General features: G+C 39.7%; 1 protein-coding gene across 1 annotated transcript in view; it reads right to left on the reverse strand.

Annotated features, from left to right (window-relative positions):
• Positions 1-18,044, reverse strand: part of TENM1 (teneurin transmembrane protein 1) — an 838,901-nt gene that overhangs the window by 800,608 nt on the left and 20,249 nt on the right. Inside the window, exon 2 of the mRNA XM_068204864.1 lies at positions 1,598-1,679. The gene's annotated coding sequence lies outside the window, so the exon portion shown is untranslated. The remainder of the gene's footprint in view (positions 1-1,597; positions 1,680-18,044) is intronic.

The following is an 18,044-nucleotide window of genomic DNA, read 5'->3' on the forward strand; positions in this document are numbered from 1 at the left end:
ACTGCCAGATCCTCTCTAACCAGTGCTGGTCACTGACTGGATCTCACCTCTATTTCACAGCTGTAATTTTCAAAGCTATTTCTTTCGTACCTCCTTAGCTTTTATAGCTATCAGATACAATTCTCATTTTCTAAGAATTGTTTTTTTCATTATGCTCATCAGAAAAAAGAGGCTACAGATTTAGACATCCTCAATAGTTTTTCCTCCAGATAAGAGTCACAAGATACCTTTAAACAAAATATATGGAGCTATTTCTGCATAGAGCAATTACATACAAGAAAAGGTTGTGTGGGTAATCAGAGAGCTATGCTATTATCAGTATTTATTTTTTTTATTACAGCAGTAATACCTAAGCTCTGACTATTTTGAACACTATTTTCAGGTATTTTTGCAAGCAACAGAATCCTTAGGCATGGTATACTTGCTGACGTTGCTGCTTACACTTTAAAAATATGTATAGATATTTACCCTTAAGAATTCCTTGTCTGGGGAATTCTAGTCTGATGTATAGAAGAAAATGTTAAAGGTTGAAAAAGTTTGCCTCAGGCTCCCTTAGCTACTCAGAAGACAACAACTTAGACTGATCACACAATGAAACTCTGAATCTCACAGACACCACGGAGACCCTCACAGGGCTGACTCTTAACTTCAGACCTCGTGGAAATGCTATTCCTGTTTTTAATAAATTTATTAAGTCCCATCCCTGTCACAATACACACAGTGCAGGTGGAAGAGATATCACCAAACCAATCATTCCTGTGAGTGAACACAAATGAAAGTAGGAGCGAACACAAACACACAAGGAGGAAAACACTGCACAACGGGGTCACAAAGCGCAATGCCAGCTTTCACCTCCTCCTCACTCTGCCCTCTGTCCTGTAGTACCAAGGCAGATGAAAAGAGCATTTGTGACCTCGGGCTTCATCCCACCCCAGCCCTCAGACACCTCAGGAGGTGCCTGCGTTCCCACAGGCTTGCAGCAGGAACCCTGGAAAGCGAATATCGTAACCACTCACTACAATGGCACATCAATTATTTGTTAGCAGCAATGCTAACCTGCCACAAGACAGCTGCCTCGGGAAAGTTTAGAAAAGTCTTAATAAAATATGCATAAGTAACTATTAAAATATAGTAGATAACTGTCAAAATAACTGTGAATACAGCAAAGCATATCTGCTGACTTTCCAGCACAAAAAGAATTTATGGTAATAAGTTTTGGAAAGTAATACAGCCGTGTTGCTAAAAATGCAGAGCAGCTGCTTCAGTTATTATAAAATGGCTAATTTTTACTCATTTGTGACATGGTTTTGTAGATGGGTAACAGCTGCAGTTTCACCCAGCTGCATCCTCATGCTAAATGCACACTTTAAGCCATCAGATGAAAGTATAGATAGTTTTACTTTACAGCACTAAGTACCAGTGTCTTTCTAAGAAATACCCTGAAGGTCATTGGCAATTAAAGCTCCCCAAGGTCTCTTTCACTCGGGGAATGGTGACTGGCAGACACAAGGTCTCCACAAGTCAGACACTGTATAGCAACATAGCAAGTAGTAACTGAGCTGCATGGATTTAAAAGGATGTTGAAAGGGCTTCCTACCTGGTACAAGTTGCTACTCCCCCTCACAGCCTGGAACCCTAGATGCTGGCTCTTCTCTTAATTGCTGAGGTAACACGAATTTCTCTAGTAAGAAGTGGGAAAAAAAAAAAAAAAAAAAGAAGAAAGGTTCTATTGGCTGCTGCCTCCTTCTTAGAAAGGTTACTTCAAATGCCTCTCTCGCTCCCTATTTATTTTCTCTCCCTCCCAGAAGAGCAGTTTAGAGGGAGAGTAACGGAGTGTTTATCCTGGCTCTGAGGATGCACGCTTGTGCGATAACTGCCTGCTCCCTGCAGTATAGCCGGCATGATGTGATGTGCATACTAAAGCAGTTTGCATTAGGCAAGGCTTAGCAGAGCCGGCTTCCCAGTCTCCACCTTCTCTATCACACAACCAGCTTGCTGCCCTGAAAAGAGTGGGGCTGTCATGACAGGACGATAGGGCTCTGGTTAGAGTATAAATGCATTTTCTTTGAAGATAGTCTTTAAGGAAAAGGTTCTATTTATGTTTCACCTCACCTATGAGAACACAGCAGCAGCTGTAAGTGAAAATGCAATACAGTCATACAAATGTGCAAAAATTCCCTGTTGTTTGCTGTCATATGACAGATGATACTAAAAGCAAAAACTAATGAGACATCTCCAGTTAGGAAACATTTATCTGCTGCCATCTATCAAGCAAGCAAAGGCGTAAATAAATAAATAACACCCTGAAGAACAGAGAGGCTTAAATGTCTACAGGCTCAAAGATAAATGCATGATATTTATACACTTTAGTCATGACTGAACAACAGATACATTATGAACAAGAATTAGCTCTAAAGTACTACATTTATCATCAATCTGAATAAATATTAGAGAAGGGCTCAAGCTGTAAAGCCCTGATTTGGATTTTGAACACTCCACAGCTCAGGAGTGCCTCAATCTGGGGATTTGGCTCTGGCCTCCCTGTCCATATTAGCTGCTCATGCACACACTTACAGAAGTACACAAAATAAATAAGACTATACACAGTTATATGAGAAATATAAGAGAAGTGTAAGAGTACAGTAGTAAGGGCTAATGTGTTGACTGCTTATACTTATTCTTTTTTTTTAAAATCAGGGATTTAGTTCTTAGTTACAAAGCATATTTCCAAAATCCATATACAGTTGGACTATTGTGCAACTCTATAAACTGGGCATTTTTCTGGATGATCCCCTTAGGAGCATCAGGAGTCACCAGGGACATGTTTCTTCCTTTGGGCTACACCAGGCCTGACCAAGCTAGAGGTAGGGAACTTCTCCTGAATTCTCTATATATTCAGAGTCATTTTATAGCCATATATTCTGTGCTCTATATTCAACTGTTCTACAATTAGTTTTTCTCCCTCCATGCTGCTTACATCTCTGGCATGTTTATGAAAAGATCTGAGCTTTGGATAGGCAATTTCAGGGAGCTACCTCAGTCTTTTCCTTATGTGGACACTTATGACCTGCCTGGCAGCAGTATCAGGTGGGGAGGTTGGTTTGGTTGGTTTTGTTTTTATATTGAGCATGAGTGACTAAGACTGTGCTGATGTTCCAGCAGACAGCTGAAAAACATTTTGTGTAATTACAGTGTTAGTATATTTTCCTTTCTATTAGAAAAAAGATTGCAGTGCTTTGAAAGATTGTGTTTACCTTTTTATGGCTCCATCACTCAGGGAACCATAATCATCTTGTATCAACTTGTATACCTAAAGCCTTCCTACTGGATGAGTTCTCACCTTGAAGTAGTTAATGTTAGGGTTTCCCACATCCAAGGATCTGATTTCCATACTAGATACTTACTTTTATTCACAAAGTTCTCGCCGGTCTCTATTTTGTATATGATATTCTAATAATCTTTATACTGACAATGCCTCTTATCTTCCCATGCAGCAGACTTTATAAAACAGCATTTATACAAGGATTTTAAATACATGTTTTATTGTTCCCAAGACTGATTCTTGATGAATTATACTAGTAAATTTCTTCCAGTCTATTACTTCCATATGTAAAGCTTCAAGCCTGCAAAAAGCACTGGGATATGGATGCAAAAAACCCTTACACAAAATATCTCCATTCAATACCACAGTGCCACATAGTGTGATAAATCTATAGCTGGGCATCCACGTAATGAACTGCCATGTCTTGACTGAAAGTTCTCAAAAAAAGTTCTGGAAACATTGTGTTAAAGCAAGGAAAAAAAAAAAAAAAAAGACAGCCCCACACTTGAATTAGTGCCCCTACTTGAGGACAGACTACAGGCTCGGTTTTTAGTTCTGTATTAAAAATCTGGGGATTTTTTTAAAGTCTTAATCAGAATGTTGGCAGTGATGCTGATGTGTACAGATACAGGTGCACAATTACACATCTGCATTATTCACAGCAGCAAATACTGAAACTCTACGAACTTACAAGATGACAAAAGACTCTTGGGTTGTTTCTTCTCTTTTGCTTTGTGTAGCTTTGATATCTTTTAAAAGATTGTGGTTTTTGCTCACTATTAGTTATGAAGCTTGAAATCTCTATTCCAAGTATAGCCTAAATTGACTCAAATATTGTCACTATGGACATAAATAATATGTCTGGACTTATTTCAGGAACTGCCGAAATTAATTGCAAGCCTTAACCATTTTTCATGCATTTTTCTTTAAGGCCCAGTGTATCACTTTGAAGATATCCATTAAGATACCTATATCAAACTTACATATATACACAGACAGCTGTGTACAGATTGTAAATTACCCTAAGATTTTCAATAGACCACTCCACTACCCACAGCCAGCTGAAGAAGACTGGAAAAGAAGGTGTTTTATATATATATATATATATATATATATATATATATATATATATATATATATATACACACACACATACACAATTGCTACCAGGGGTTCCTCAAAAGGCTAGCAACAGGGAAAAATTAAACTGCCTGTAGCCAATTTTAATACAACCTGTTATTCTTCCGATCCTATGACAGACACGAGTTCTGAGTGAAACAGAAGTAACATTTGGCTGGCTAAAAAATCTTTACAGACAACTCTGCCAACAGACATTACACATTAACATTGACAATGTCTGATGTTCATTGTGCAAACATTCTCCTTGTGTTTCAAGTCGGAGCCAAAAGATATTTTATGGCTTACATAAAGTTTAGTGGCAACAGCAGAGGCATATTTTTATGGACAGGAGAGTAAAAGTCCCCCTGTTCCTGAAAAGGCTATTGGGAAACAGCTGGCAGTCACTGCCTGTTGAAAAGTGCAGATATTGGAATGGAGCATAAAATATACCTGTCACTCATGCTTGCAAGGGTGGACAAAAGCACTAGCCACCAAACATTTTCTAGGCCTTAATCACACCTTCCAAGAAAACTTTAGAATCTGAGTAACAAATAATCAATTCCCACTGAAGTAGAATAGAGGTGGGCTTGGTTGGTTATTTTTTGGGGGTGGTTAGGAAGGAAATGGGAAGGAGCCACTCTAAAAATCCTGATTCCATTGAAACACAAAGGTCAGCTGCTCACCCAGACTATCCAAAGATCAAGGCTACACAGCTGTATAGGTCAAGAGAAACACAAAGGTTTTTCAAAAGGCACTTTCTGCCTTACTAGACAAAAGGAAGAAAAAGCACATATTCAAAGTCAAAGTCTTCCAAAAAATCCAAATTCATTAAAGTTTGAAACAAAAGGTTATTTTTAAAATAAAAGGAGTACATAATTCACAGCAATGTTAGTGTTACTATCTTACATAGCTGGGCTTTAATCATTGCTTTCCAAATTGTGGTATATTATGTGTAATTCCAATATTTTAGTGCTCTCTTCCTGCCTTCTTGCAGTTGGCAGGTATGAAAGGCAAAAAAAATCCTCTGTGCCTCTTGCTGTTTAACTTTTGGAAGTCTTATTTCAGAATGTTAACATCAGCATTCCATGCTGACAAACTTTATTGGCAATAATTTCAATGCAGGATAACCAGAAAAGTTGCACATGTCATTATAGACTGAGAATTGGAAGTGAGGAGGGGCCAAAGCTGCTCTCATTCCTCACTTGCTCAGGAGCATGAGATGTTTTTAACAAGGACACAGCATTTTGGCCCACTAAGGAAAGTTTGATATTATATTTATTTCAAGCCAATAACTTCTCTTGATATACAGATAGATCTCTCTCCATCTCAAAAGAAAAAAAAACCTGAAATTCTTCATAGATACCCTAGAGGAGTCTGCAATTGACATTTGACCAGCTTAAAGATGAAACTGATTAGTATTCAAGAAGAAAAAAAAAAAAAAAGGAAAAAAAATCCTGCTTTTTGGCTTACACACTGAGTTTGCTTTAGCAATAGGCAAATTACTATGCATCTTCATTAAACAGTGTCTATATTTGAAAGGAATGTTCCTGTTCATTACCTGACAAAGCTTAAGTGTAAAAAGGCTGAAGGCCAAAAAAAGTGCTTCATATGATTAGCTCTGATTTTCTGTTCTACATGAAGTACATCATTAAAATGAAATTACTATTAGTGTAACTAATATAATTCAGTCCAGCTGTTAGAATTAGTGTTTTCTCAAACTCCATTCTGGGAGAATGATCCAATCTCCTCCTCAAATACATAATTGCTCAGGGACATAGAAGAGCAGGGTACCAAACTCCCATCACCTTTGGATACAAGCCAATGGAGATGGATAGAAAACTTTGCTCAGAGTATTAGCTTCTTTGATAAAGAAGTTATTGAAATACTTTTGGTTTAAATTTTATTATTCAAATTAAAAAGTTGTAATCCTGTGGGTTAGAATAATAAAAGAAGTTCTGCAAAATATTTAGGAGAACAATAAGAAAGATCTAAAATATCAGAAAGTGATAGCACTTTTTTTTCTTTCCAGGAAAGCTAATCTATATTTAATAACAGAGCACCAGGAGAGGGGCACTCATAACAGGATGAGAAATATTACAGTGTTTCTCTTGTTAAGCATGAAATATAGCCATTAAATCGTTAAAACCTCTGTAGTGTTTAAATATGACAGAAGAAAATTGGTCCCAATGAGATGATATGATCCTATTACAGTCTTTTAGAATGGTGAATGTGGACAGCAAGATTGGGAACTACACTACTTTTCAGTGAAATTTCAGGGCATAACCACCACTGTAGTGAATCAATTTTGACTTCCCAGAGAGATTTACACAGAGATGCAGAATACAGCACATTAATCCCTTCATGTGTCCCCAGAGGGGAAACATTCTGCTTAATTAACAACTCTTTAAAACAAAAAAATATTTTCAGATACATATTTGTTCTCCAAAACCAAAGTTAACAATTTGGATGATAGCAATATTTTTACTGAGATAAAAATAACAAGATTTCCACACATGTACAATAACATACAAGACAACGTGCAGGTTTTGCAGAGGCCTTGCAGTTTGTCATTCTGTGTCTGCCTCTGCAGAGCTCTGGGCCTGATGGCACAGATGTGGCCAGATCCCTTGAAATGTTGCTTTAGGGACTGGCTCTTTGAGCCTCAAACAGCTGAGCAAAATCTGAAGCAGATCTGAAGCTGTTCAGTGCTACTCTGGGATGGATGAGACACAACCAGTCCCTCAATTCCCAAGGCAGGTATGGTGAAGAAGAATGCTTTCAAATATTTCAGAAGCACAAGAGTTTTCTGGGTTATTTCTTTTAATTATTTATCTTAATACCAGGTTGCATCCTGCCAATTGAAGTATGTCCCCCATGTGAAAAAAAGCCACCAAAAATCCACAAAACCTGCGAGTCCTGCAAGTGTTGAACTGCCCTCCCTATAAATCAGGGAGGTGTCAGAATGTCTGTAACCCAGGAGGCACACAGACAGCCTGCCAGCTTCCCTCTGTGCATCTGTTCAGCCCAAGCACAGCCAAAAGATATTAGCAGACTTCTTTGAAGACAGGAACAGCACCAGCCAAGTACCAGAAGCATTGCTAAATGGTCACAAAGCAAACTTCTGTCAGGTGATTAATAAGCAGCGTTTCTAAAATTTCAATTTTAATTACCTGCAGACTGTTTGCACATACCAGAAATGCTATTCAGTATTATCATCACCACTTCTGCATTTTTATCCCAACTATATATTGATAGAAGCAGAATCGTACAGTTCTACTCTCTTTTTTAATTTCTTGTCATCAGCCATTGAAAATAAAACAAATGTCAACAAATACCATTTCCACTGTAATTTTATAGACCCTGACAGCCTTCAGCAGCTTAGTGTCTGCTAATTCCTGTAATACCCTTATTTCTCTGTGTCATGTGTTCTAGTTTATGACTTCCTTTTTAAATCAAGTTGTATCACCCCAGAGGAAACAAAGCATCTACTTCTGGCAGTGTGGTGGAAACAGCACAGCTGGAGAAAACTGGTATCTAATCATGAGCCATTATTGCTTTTCCAGCAATGGTACCACCAGTGGCCCTATAGTGCTTTCCTGAAGCATCAGGCTCCTTCTTTTTTTATGTTAAGTAACTTGACTTTTATTTCATTTTCAATAGGTGCATAAAAAATAATATTTATTATATGGATTGCATTCTAAATCTAAGATTCTTGGGCTAGCTCTGAAATATTAAGATTTTTTTGTTAGTTTGTTTTTTTTAATCTTTTTTGGAAAGGCAGTAGGCATATTTAACACCACTCCCTATCCCTGTGGCATGAGTTTGTCAAGGCTATTTTTTCTTCTGGGGAAACAGGCTGAAAATTCCAGGTTAGAAGACAGTGACTTAGTCAGGAAAACCTAAATTCTGATGTCCCATGCCAAAATTGCATCCTGAAAAACCCTAGTGGGATTGGCTCAAGATTGCAGTAGAGACCCTGGCTGCAGAGGCAACCCAGGCACCCAGCAGGAGCCAATAGTAACAGCTTTGGCTGAGTGATGTGATAGAAATGTTCAAATTCATGTGGAATTGTGCTAAAAAATCTGGGTGAAGCCAAGGAATGGGATTGTGACACAGCCCAGAAAGTTTCTCAGGTCCCAGCATGCAGACATTAATTAATGCTGCCACAAAAGTCTTCCATTTCAATATCTTAGGAAGAAAACCAAAAATCATTAAAGAATGTAGGACTTGTAAAAGGATGGACAGGAGGCCCATGTGATGTTTTACTCATGTGGACTTGTGCTCTGTATGTAATGGTGAGCTATTTCCAATCACTTTGCTGCACATTACACTACATATGGTGGTAGGAGGACCCATATTTTAATTCAGCATTGGAGACAACCAATGCTTATTTTTATTCAGACTACTTATTTCAGGTTCCTCCCCATGTACTAGGGTGCTCTTGTGAGAAAGCCCTGGCTCAATGACCTTTGCAAAGATAAGAATTTATAACTTAGATTTTGTAGAACTCAGTCAAAAATACCAATATACCTTCTACATGCAGTAATGTCAAAGTAGGTCATAAAACATTAATAGAAGAAAGTGAGATTAAATTATGCTTAAGACTTAATTCAATATCTGTTCTGTCCCAAGTATTTTATTCTTATACTACTGGTCAATTTAAAATTTACCTCCATATCTCTTGTCTTTTCACCTTTCTTGCTAATTTGAACACAGAAATGCAGATATAAGATCCAAGTAATACAAAACTTTTAAGAGAAACTTTGCAAACTTTACATTTTTTAAATTAAATTTCATTAAGTAAATATTTGCTCCTTACTCTAAAGGAGGGGTTCTTATATCTTCCCCTCTTGAAAACAGATCCAAAAATATATTTAGGGATTTAGCCAGTTATTTCTTCTGTAGAAATACAGTAACTCTGATACTCAGAAAATATACGTCTCCATATATATAGGAATTAGTGTAACAGAAAAGTTTGTTTAAGCATGTAGGATTTAACATTGTGGGGGTTTTGTACTGTTTTCCTTTGTGATTCGCCTACACGAAACCCTCAGTATCATCACAGAATTAATATTGTGAGAAAACTCTTTTAAACTTTATTGAAAAAAAATATTTTAATCAATATAATCCAAATCAGCTCCTCTGCTCCTTGTTTTCATTTCTGAACAAAATGAAAACAAATTCTCATGGGTAAAGAATTATTATCTGTAGAGGAGAATCAAACAAGATGATTCAACAGGAGGGAGATTGACACTAGCAGATACCAAGTACTCTGTCAGAAACTCAGCATAACTAAAATAGTTCAACCTTTTTTTTTTTTTTAAGATGAGCACAAGATTGTTTTTAAAACAGAATTAAAATTATTCATGGCTCAATAGATAGAGAATAAGTCACTGAAATCGCATGAGCTATTAAATTGGGGAAAAACAGGAAAATGACCAATCTGTTTGATTAGCAAGGTGACTCAGCTCCTTTTGTTCACCACAGACATCAATATTATTTTTAGATAAGTCAAGAATAAGACCTCAGTGGGGACTGGAATCTGTCACATGTGCCATCCATTAAAGCTATTCAGGTCAGCACTGCCAATGTGAGCACTGCACAAGTTGGATTGGCAACTTGCAATTGCTCACAAGTAAGAGACATCCCATGCCTTAAATACAGTGGCAGAAGTGGGTCAAATTTGGTTAGAGCTGAACCCTGCTTTTCCATGCTGTTACACAATGGCCACCCTCTTAGGGAGAAGGGCAAAGACACAACTCTGCTCTTTTGTGCAGAAAAAACAAATAGTTTATCACACCCTTCTGTATCATAACTGGAAAAGTGCACATCACAGCATGGGGAATCAAGAATCCTTTTAAACGTTCTTTCTGCCCCCTGTGCAGATACAAGGTCAGCTGTACAAAGCACAGCATCTCATGCACAGACCCAAAGCTCAGACTTGTGAGGAAAGGTCTCCAGCAGGAATGGGCTGAGCCAATACACAGGAACATGGCATCTCTAGGCACAAGACTTTTTCTCACACTCAATTCTGAGTCGAAGCCCCACCTGACCCATTGTGCCCCAGCCCAGGCAGCTCCTGGGCCTTGCTTCACCAATGACACCCGTTCATTATTCTGGGGCTCATTTAATGAGCCTGTTCATTATTCTGGGGTCAAGGTGGCAGAACAGCACTGCAGTAACTACCTGGACTCTTTCCAGAGGACATATGCAGCCCTGTTTCTGAGAATCAGGGATTTGTTTCAGGTGAGAAACACCTTTAAGATCATCAAGTCCAACCATTAAGTCAGCACTGTAAAGTCCAGCACTAAGCCACATATGCACCTCTTTTAAATTGCCTCAGATTTAAAACATTTCACTGAAAAGTGTGTTCCAGTGTTTGGCAACTCTTTCTGTGAAGAAATTTCTTTATTGCAGACACTACTTTTGTGATCTTTTCCAGAATACTTGATTAATTTTGAATGCCTATATATAGTTTAACAGAGTAATCACCATCCCCAGAGAATTTCAGATAGCAAATGCATGTTCTTAAAACGTCTGTTTTACTTAGTCTGTTTTGGTGGGTTTTATGTATAGTTTCTAAAACCCTTTAGCAAATGAAGACATTTGCAGTAAGCACTGAAACGTTAAACATAGATACTTTGATTAAAAAAAAAAAAAAAAAAAAAGACTCCAAACCACAATAAAACCCACAAATGCACAGAAGTAAGATAAAGGAAATCTGCTGTCAGTCATTACATAAAGCTGTGTGACCCAGTTAACCCCACCCCAGATTAAGAGAGGTGATATAGTCTCTCTATCAAAATTTAAAAATCAGATAAAAAGGAGAAAAAATAAAAGCCCAAAGAGCTCAGCCAGCCCAGCAGAAGACACGGGACCACAACAGTGCAGCTCTGTGCTCCGTGTCACAGATGACAGTGCTGAGCCTTCCTTCAGACACTTTTCATCCTCGCCTCTGCCTCTGGCTACCACAGGATATTTTGTGATTTTCTCACATAGCAAGCAGTAGTTCATGCCTCAGAATCCCAGCCACGTTGTATAAATGCCTGGAAGACACCCCCGGGAGGCAGGAGGGAGCACAAGGAGCCGCACTGGAGCAGGCACAGCCTGTGTCTCCCTCTGCATGGAGCTGGGCTGCTCGTGCCTGCCAGTGAGGAGAAATCCTAAATGGCTTGGAAGTAACGACTCTAAACATTTAATTTACACTTGCTGTTTCTGTTCCCGTTTTTGCCTTTCAGTGAAATGGTCCTTATCCCTTCTTTATTGTTAGCAGGCAAATGCTGTCCCCTTTTCCTCCATGGCCATGCCATCATTATACTGTAGGATATTGTACATTAATGCTAAATGAAGGTTTATGAACTATTGCAAAACAAACTGATCTGCATCCTCCACCTACATGCCACACCACAGGCCTCACTCACAAGCAGATTACACCATCACTGATATTTCTATCATGACAGAGAGGGGGCTTTTCTCATCTGACTCTGGAATATGTGAAATTCATGCATAGGGAGGGAATTTACAGAAGGCACACATTGATTTGGAAATCTGCCTGATTTTTATGCAAGTTGCATAGAAAAATGCTGCATATCTCTAAGCTGAGAGGCAGTCCCCAAGTAAACCTTTTGTCTGCAGCATGAAATTGCCTGCATAATATACTAAACAACAGCATCTCATGCAAACAAGTATCTACCATTAAAGGAAATTACTGTGGAAGCCAGGTGTGTTTAGCAGACAGACCTGGAATTTTATCTCTTTTCTTGCTAGATATGTGGCATTTACTGAGACACCAACAAATCTCTCCTTTTTTCTTAATGTATCAACACAAACATAGCAGACACAAAACCTCTGTGTTATTACACAGCAAACACATTATGAAGCATATTCCATTTGGATTCACTTTGATGAACTGTGTGTACCTCAGACCTGAATAACTAAAACATTCCCATCAGACTTTCAAAAGTACATCGGGACAAAAAAAAAAAGTGAAGAAAAAATAAGCTATTTAAATAATTGAATTTCATTAGATTTGTTCACTTAAGTGCTTATTTCCTTCCACATCTGACAACTGCACAGAAAACATCTCCGAGTTTATCTAAGAGACACTGGGAATGCTTTATGAGAGCTGCATCCTTCCTTCTTGAATGCACCCTCTATGAACTTATTTATTTGTACTTGAATAATGTGTGGAGCTACAGACATGGGATCAGAATTTGGCTGTCCCTAGTGTCGAATAAACCAGTAACAGCAACAACAAAGCTTCTTTCCTCAAGAGAGGTCATACAACAGACAACACATGGAGACAGAAAAAACAAAGGGAGAACAAAAACCTCTGAGAACACTCTTCTCAGCAGGGAGGCAATCCTGATACTAAATCACCCACTCCCTCCTTGTCAAGTTTTTGCAGCCTCTTGCACAGAAGATCTCGAAGGGGGCTGTGAAGTAGGATGCTTGCAGATGTTTACAAAGAGCTCATCTTACGTGAGCAAAGACACGGAGAAAAAATGTGACAGGCTTGTTTAGACACACACACACAGGCAAAAACAGAATAAACCTTTTTTTTGTATTACTGAGTTGGAGTTCATTCTTAATCAAGAGCAATAACTAAACTTGGAATTCTCACATGTCAGAACAAAACTTAAAATAATCTTTAATTACACTGACAATTTCCAGAATTGTTGTGTTTTTTCAAATAAATGCCCTGTTTCTCTCGAGGAGCAAAGAGACATGAAGGAAAAAGGAAAAGGATTTACCAAGTGGCTTTGTGATGAGCAGCTCTACTAATTCAGGGTAGTGCAAGTCTTATATTACTGCACATTCCCCCTGACCCAGATTTAGATGGCAAAATGCATTAGCAAAACTGAAGATTATCCATCAGCTATTACAAACCAAGTATCATAAGAGCTGGATTTGGGGGTGTGTGCCAGAAAAGGGAGAGAATGTGCCTAGTGAGAACAATCAATATTACTAAAACTTGTGCTCTTTCCTGGATCCATTCCTTTTATACCACCTAAGTGGCCCAAAGGGGCCCTAACCAGACACAAGTTGTCCATCAAGAACAACATACAAATGGAAACTGCTGCAGCATTTGTGTGGGGCCCTGGTCCTACAAACACCACAAGACAAACTCCAAGAATTTCCTGAGATGGTAGACACCCACAAGGATGATCAAAGTCCAGCTCCTTGCCCTGCACAAGACAGCCCCAAGAATCCCACCATGTGCCTGAGAGTGTTGTCCAAATGCACTCTGTCAGGCTTGGTGCTGTCATCACTTCCCTGAGGAGAAGTCCCAGTGCCCAGCCACTCTCTGGGTGAGGAACCTTTCCCTGACATCTAACCTAAACCTCTCCTGACACACACAAGGATGAGAATTCTCTCCAGCTTCATCTCCCATCCACTTGAGCCATATTGGAGTGCCTTTGAACTTTTCCAGGGGGCTCGGTGAGATGGCAGCAATACCCTCAAGTCTTACACCCTGGAAAATCAGGTAGTACCCGCCCAGCAAGGGCAAGGCCAAGCCACAGCTGGGCCAGCACCACTGGAACCTAAAACTAATTTTCATTTGTTTCAAACTGTCTAGAACCACATCTGCATGATCGCAAAATGGATGAGGTTGGAAGGATCCAGTGCGTCACCTGCTCCAACCTCCCTGCTCCAGCAGGGACATTCCAGAGCACGGGGCACAGGATTGTGTCCAGACATCTGTTTGCGCCTTCCTACCACAATTCTGCAAGAATGCAGCAGCAATTTATGGTCAACTTTGAAAAACATAGCTAGCAGGTTCCACTGAAATTACTTGGTCTTCCAGCTTCATTGTTACATGCTTGAGAGGTAGGTAAATGGAGTGAGCACTTTTTTCCCTTCAATTTTGGACTTGTACCATAACAAATCAGTCTGCTTTTAAAGCAAGGTCACAGAGAAGTACTAAAAAAATAAATATCAGATAACAGAGGCTTCAGTAAAGTAAGAAAACAGGAGTAGCACTACATTTGTAGCTGGAGAGCTCTATAATAAGCACAGATTCTGGAATTATATAAAAAAAAAAAGAAACTAGTCAGTGTTTCATTCTTTAATTTTTTAAAAAGTGATTTAGAGCTGCTTTTTAAAAAAATCCCAATTTTAACCCCATGTGAAGATAATGTTGTTCACCTACAGCCAGGATTTATCCTGTCAGCTTTTCCTATCCTGTGTGTGTTCTGTGTGTATTACTTCCGCCAACTGCAAATACCTCTTTGCACTTAAGATATGGCTCCTGGCAGTTGTCCAGCTTATTTCTATGTCTATGCTCCATCAAAGCTCAATTACCCTGAAAACTTCAATAAATGTTACCAGGATCTCTGTGGCAGTTTCTTAGAGGACAAGCAGAAAGAGTGTTTTTAAGTAAAAGTATCACAGTAAGAAAAAAGTACTTACAGAGATGTGTATTTTCTAGGGAGGGGGTAAACAAAAATATCCAGGTTATAAAAATATATTAAAAGTAGAATTTTAAGTGTGTCTTATAATGAGTGTCATTGTTTTTCTACATCTGTTCTCTGGGCTAATTTCTGGAGTACTTACCTTCTTTTGGGCTGCTCACCAGCCACATCATAGATACTTTATGGTTCTACAAATCATTTTCTGTCCTATGAATGTTTAAGCAGAAAAAGTCTGAATGTGATACTAGTGCAGTTTATTAAAAATATAAAACACGGTGAAAGGAGTATAAGTACAAAACACTCCAGTGGAATATCATGGTCCCAATGAAAAGTGCTGTGCACAGGTGGTTTTGCAGGGGGACACAACCCTTGGTGGAGGTTACTTTGCACTGCTAACACCGAAGGCACAGAAATTCATGGGGTTTTGCAAACACATCTGTCCAAAGCAGAATAGTTTTGAAGACATCACAACAAGCATTCTAACACTCCCACTGGGAGTGCAGGGAGACCATGAAGGCTAGCTCTGAAGCACAGGACAGAGGAGGCACCACAGACAAGCAGCCAGGGAGAGCTCTGCAGTAAATGTGAGAAAATGGAACTGCCAGGGACGTGGCTGCTGGAAATCCCTGAGGCACCGATCCCAAACCACAGCCATGCAGCCAATTACACACTTTGGTTGTAAAATTTAGAGATGAACATGGGGGTTTTTTCTCTAGTTCTATTACAGACAAACTACAAGGGAGGAGCAGCTGTGAGGGAGCAGAACAGAGACTCTGCAGGAAGAGCTGGGACTCCACAGGAAGCACTTAGTGCTGCTGAGGCTTCATGAATGATAACAAATGTTCTCCAATTTTAGATACTGATGGAAACAGCTTCTTAATGACCACACCAATATGAACAGTATCCCATGTGAACAGAGATTCTAACATTTTGTATTTTCAATTTTTAGATACGCTGTTATCACTGAGCTAATTATAGAAAAGCTTGTAAAACTTCACACCAGCTCTACAGAGCCTGAATGCCTGCACTATCCAAAATTGAGCAAAAATCTGTTTCCAAACAAAAATTTGTGGTAAAAAGTGCTATAATTGTAATAATTACTGATGCACCATAAAATCCAACTTATCTTATATATACAAAATTATACACTTATAATATACACCATATAAGATCCTGGATCAAACCACCTACTCTGTTAAACTCATTTTAAACTGTGAGCAAACTGACATCCAAGCTGAGGCACTGATCCACAAACCAATAGGATTGCTCAGTGAAAAAAATTCTTAGAAAATGGCCATATCCAGAACAAGATGTGCTCAGGGCTAAATGCTAATTTCAACTATTCACTTCCATGACTGTGGCAGCTGCAGGGCAGGCTTCTCATCTTGGATGAGGAATCTACCCCTCAGAGTATATTAGATGATGAAATCTGTGCACACATATACCTGTCCCTTCATTTCATTCATATTTTGCACTTGTACATTTTTATGATTCAAAGACACTGTAAGTAGCTCCTAGTCTGGATAAGACCCTTTTGGAAATCTGTAAGTAATGGCTTAATATATGGGGTTTAAATTTTGTGGGTTGAAACATCTTTTCCTCTTTGAGAACAAATGTGGCTCTAAATTCTGCAGAAGCTAATGAAGATTCCCAGCTGAAGGTTCCCACAAATCCCAAAGGCCGTGACATCTGCCAGAGTATAGATAAAGAACAGGACATTTTGCAATAATGTGGTTTTAGTACCGGGTGACTGAAATTCATTGTGCACATTTGCTGAACAGAGTGGGTTTTTTTGTTTGTTTATTTGGCGGGTTATTTGTTTTTTTTATATATTTTTGGTGTGTTTTAATAATAAATAAGCTAACTCCTGGCCTTTAAAATGCAGATTTTAAGATGATCTTAATATCTAGTGCAAGCATCTCAAAATCCTAAAATTCTATCAAATGAGTCATCACAGCTCTGGGGGCACTGATACATCTCAATGACCCTGAGCAATGTCCCCTGAGCCCCGCAGTCAGCCCTGCTCAGGAGCCAGGCTCAGTTCTGCCCGCAGTTCTGGCTCAGCCCAGGGTCCCCACCACGTCTGAGGCTGTTGCTGGACCTTGTTGGCAGCACCTGGTTCTGCCACCCATCCACAGTGAACCCATTTGGTGCTCCCTGGCCAGAAGGAGCCTGGAGAAGGTTAGGGGTGAAGCTGAAGGAGATGGAGGAACCAGTTTCACCCCTCTCACACTTGCTTGAGCATGGGGCAGCTGACCCAGCACACCCAGTCAGTTCAGAACAGCTTTGCAGGCTCTGTGCTAAAAGTTTAAACAGAGCTTGAGCTGAGTGATAAGCTTGAGGTTTTGTGCAGCCTGGTGCTCCCCTGCTGCCCAGCAAGTGTCAGGGATTGGCTGCAGGAGAAGCAGTTCAGGGAGAAAAGATAAAAGTTTCTGAGAAAGAACAAAAACACAGCAGGAAAAGTAACTATGGAAAATATGAAACATTAATATCATTAGCTGGAAATAAACAAAACTGACCCATAAAGCCCACAACTGGGTTTCTACTCAATTGCTTTAGATCAAGTTGTTTTCTGGAAGAATATATTTTGAGAGTTACTTCAAAAATTTTTCACTATACTAGAGAAGGCCACAGCCAGCAATCATTAGGAGTGCTGCAGAAATTGCTGCATTTTCCAGGTCCATTTAGCAATGTGATCAACAAACTGGCAAGGTCAGCTCCAGCTCTGGTCAGAGAGCTAGCAGCAGAAACTTGGCACTCCTGACCTCCCAAGCCCAAAGAAGCAGCAGAGGGGAGAAGTCAGTGGTGCCTGTGCTGAAGAAAGGCAAGTCCCGGCTGACTGGGTGAGAATCTCCCTTCAGTTGCCCTTCGCACCCATGACAAACCCAGAGAACACTAGATAAACCCTGCTTCCCTGCACCCAGTGTGACAGGGGTGCACATGGCCCCTGCTGCAGGTGCTGGCACAGCTGTGCCACGAGGGGTGACAGCACCAGGCTGTCACCACACATCCTGCCCTGTGTGTGGGATGGCTCTGCATCAGCCCGGACCCTCAAGGGCATCACCTTGCCAGCCCAAACACACGGTCTGGATGGCAAACCTGCACACCCTGAGCCCAGAGGGATCTATTATCCTGCTTTTTTCACCTTTACAGTACCCAATATTCTTAGCTTTAAGGAAAAGGTCAGA

The sequence above is a fragment of the Anomalospiza imberbis genome, chromosome 14 (assembly GCF_031753505.1).
Source record: "Anomalospiza imberbis isolate Cuckoo-Finch-1a 21T00152 chromosome 14, ASM3175350v1, whole genome shotgun sequence".
NCBI lineage: Eukaryota > Metazoa > Chordata > Aves > Passeriformes > Viduidae > Anomalospiza > Anomalospiza imberbis.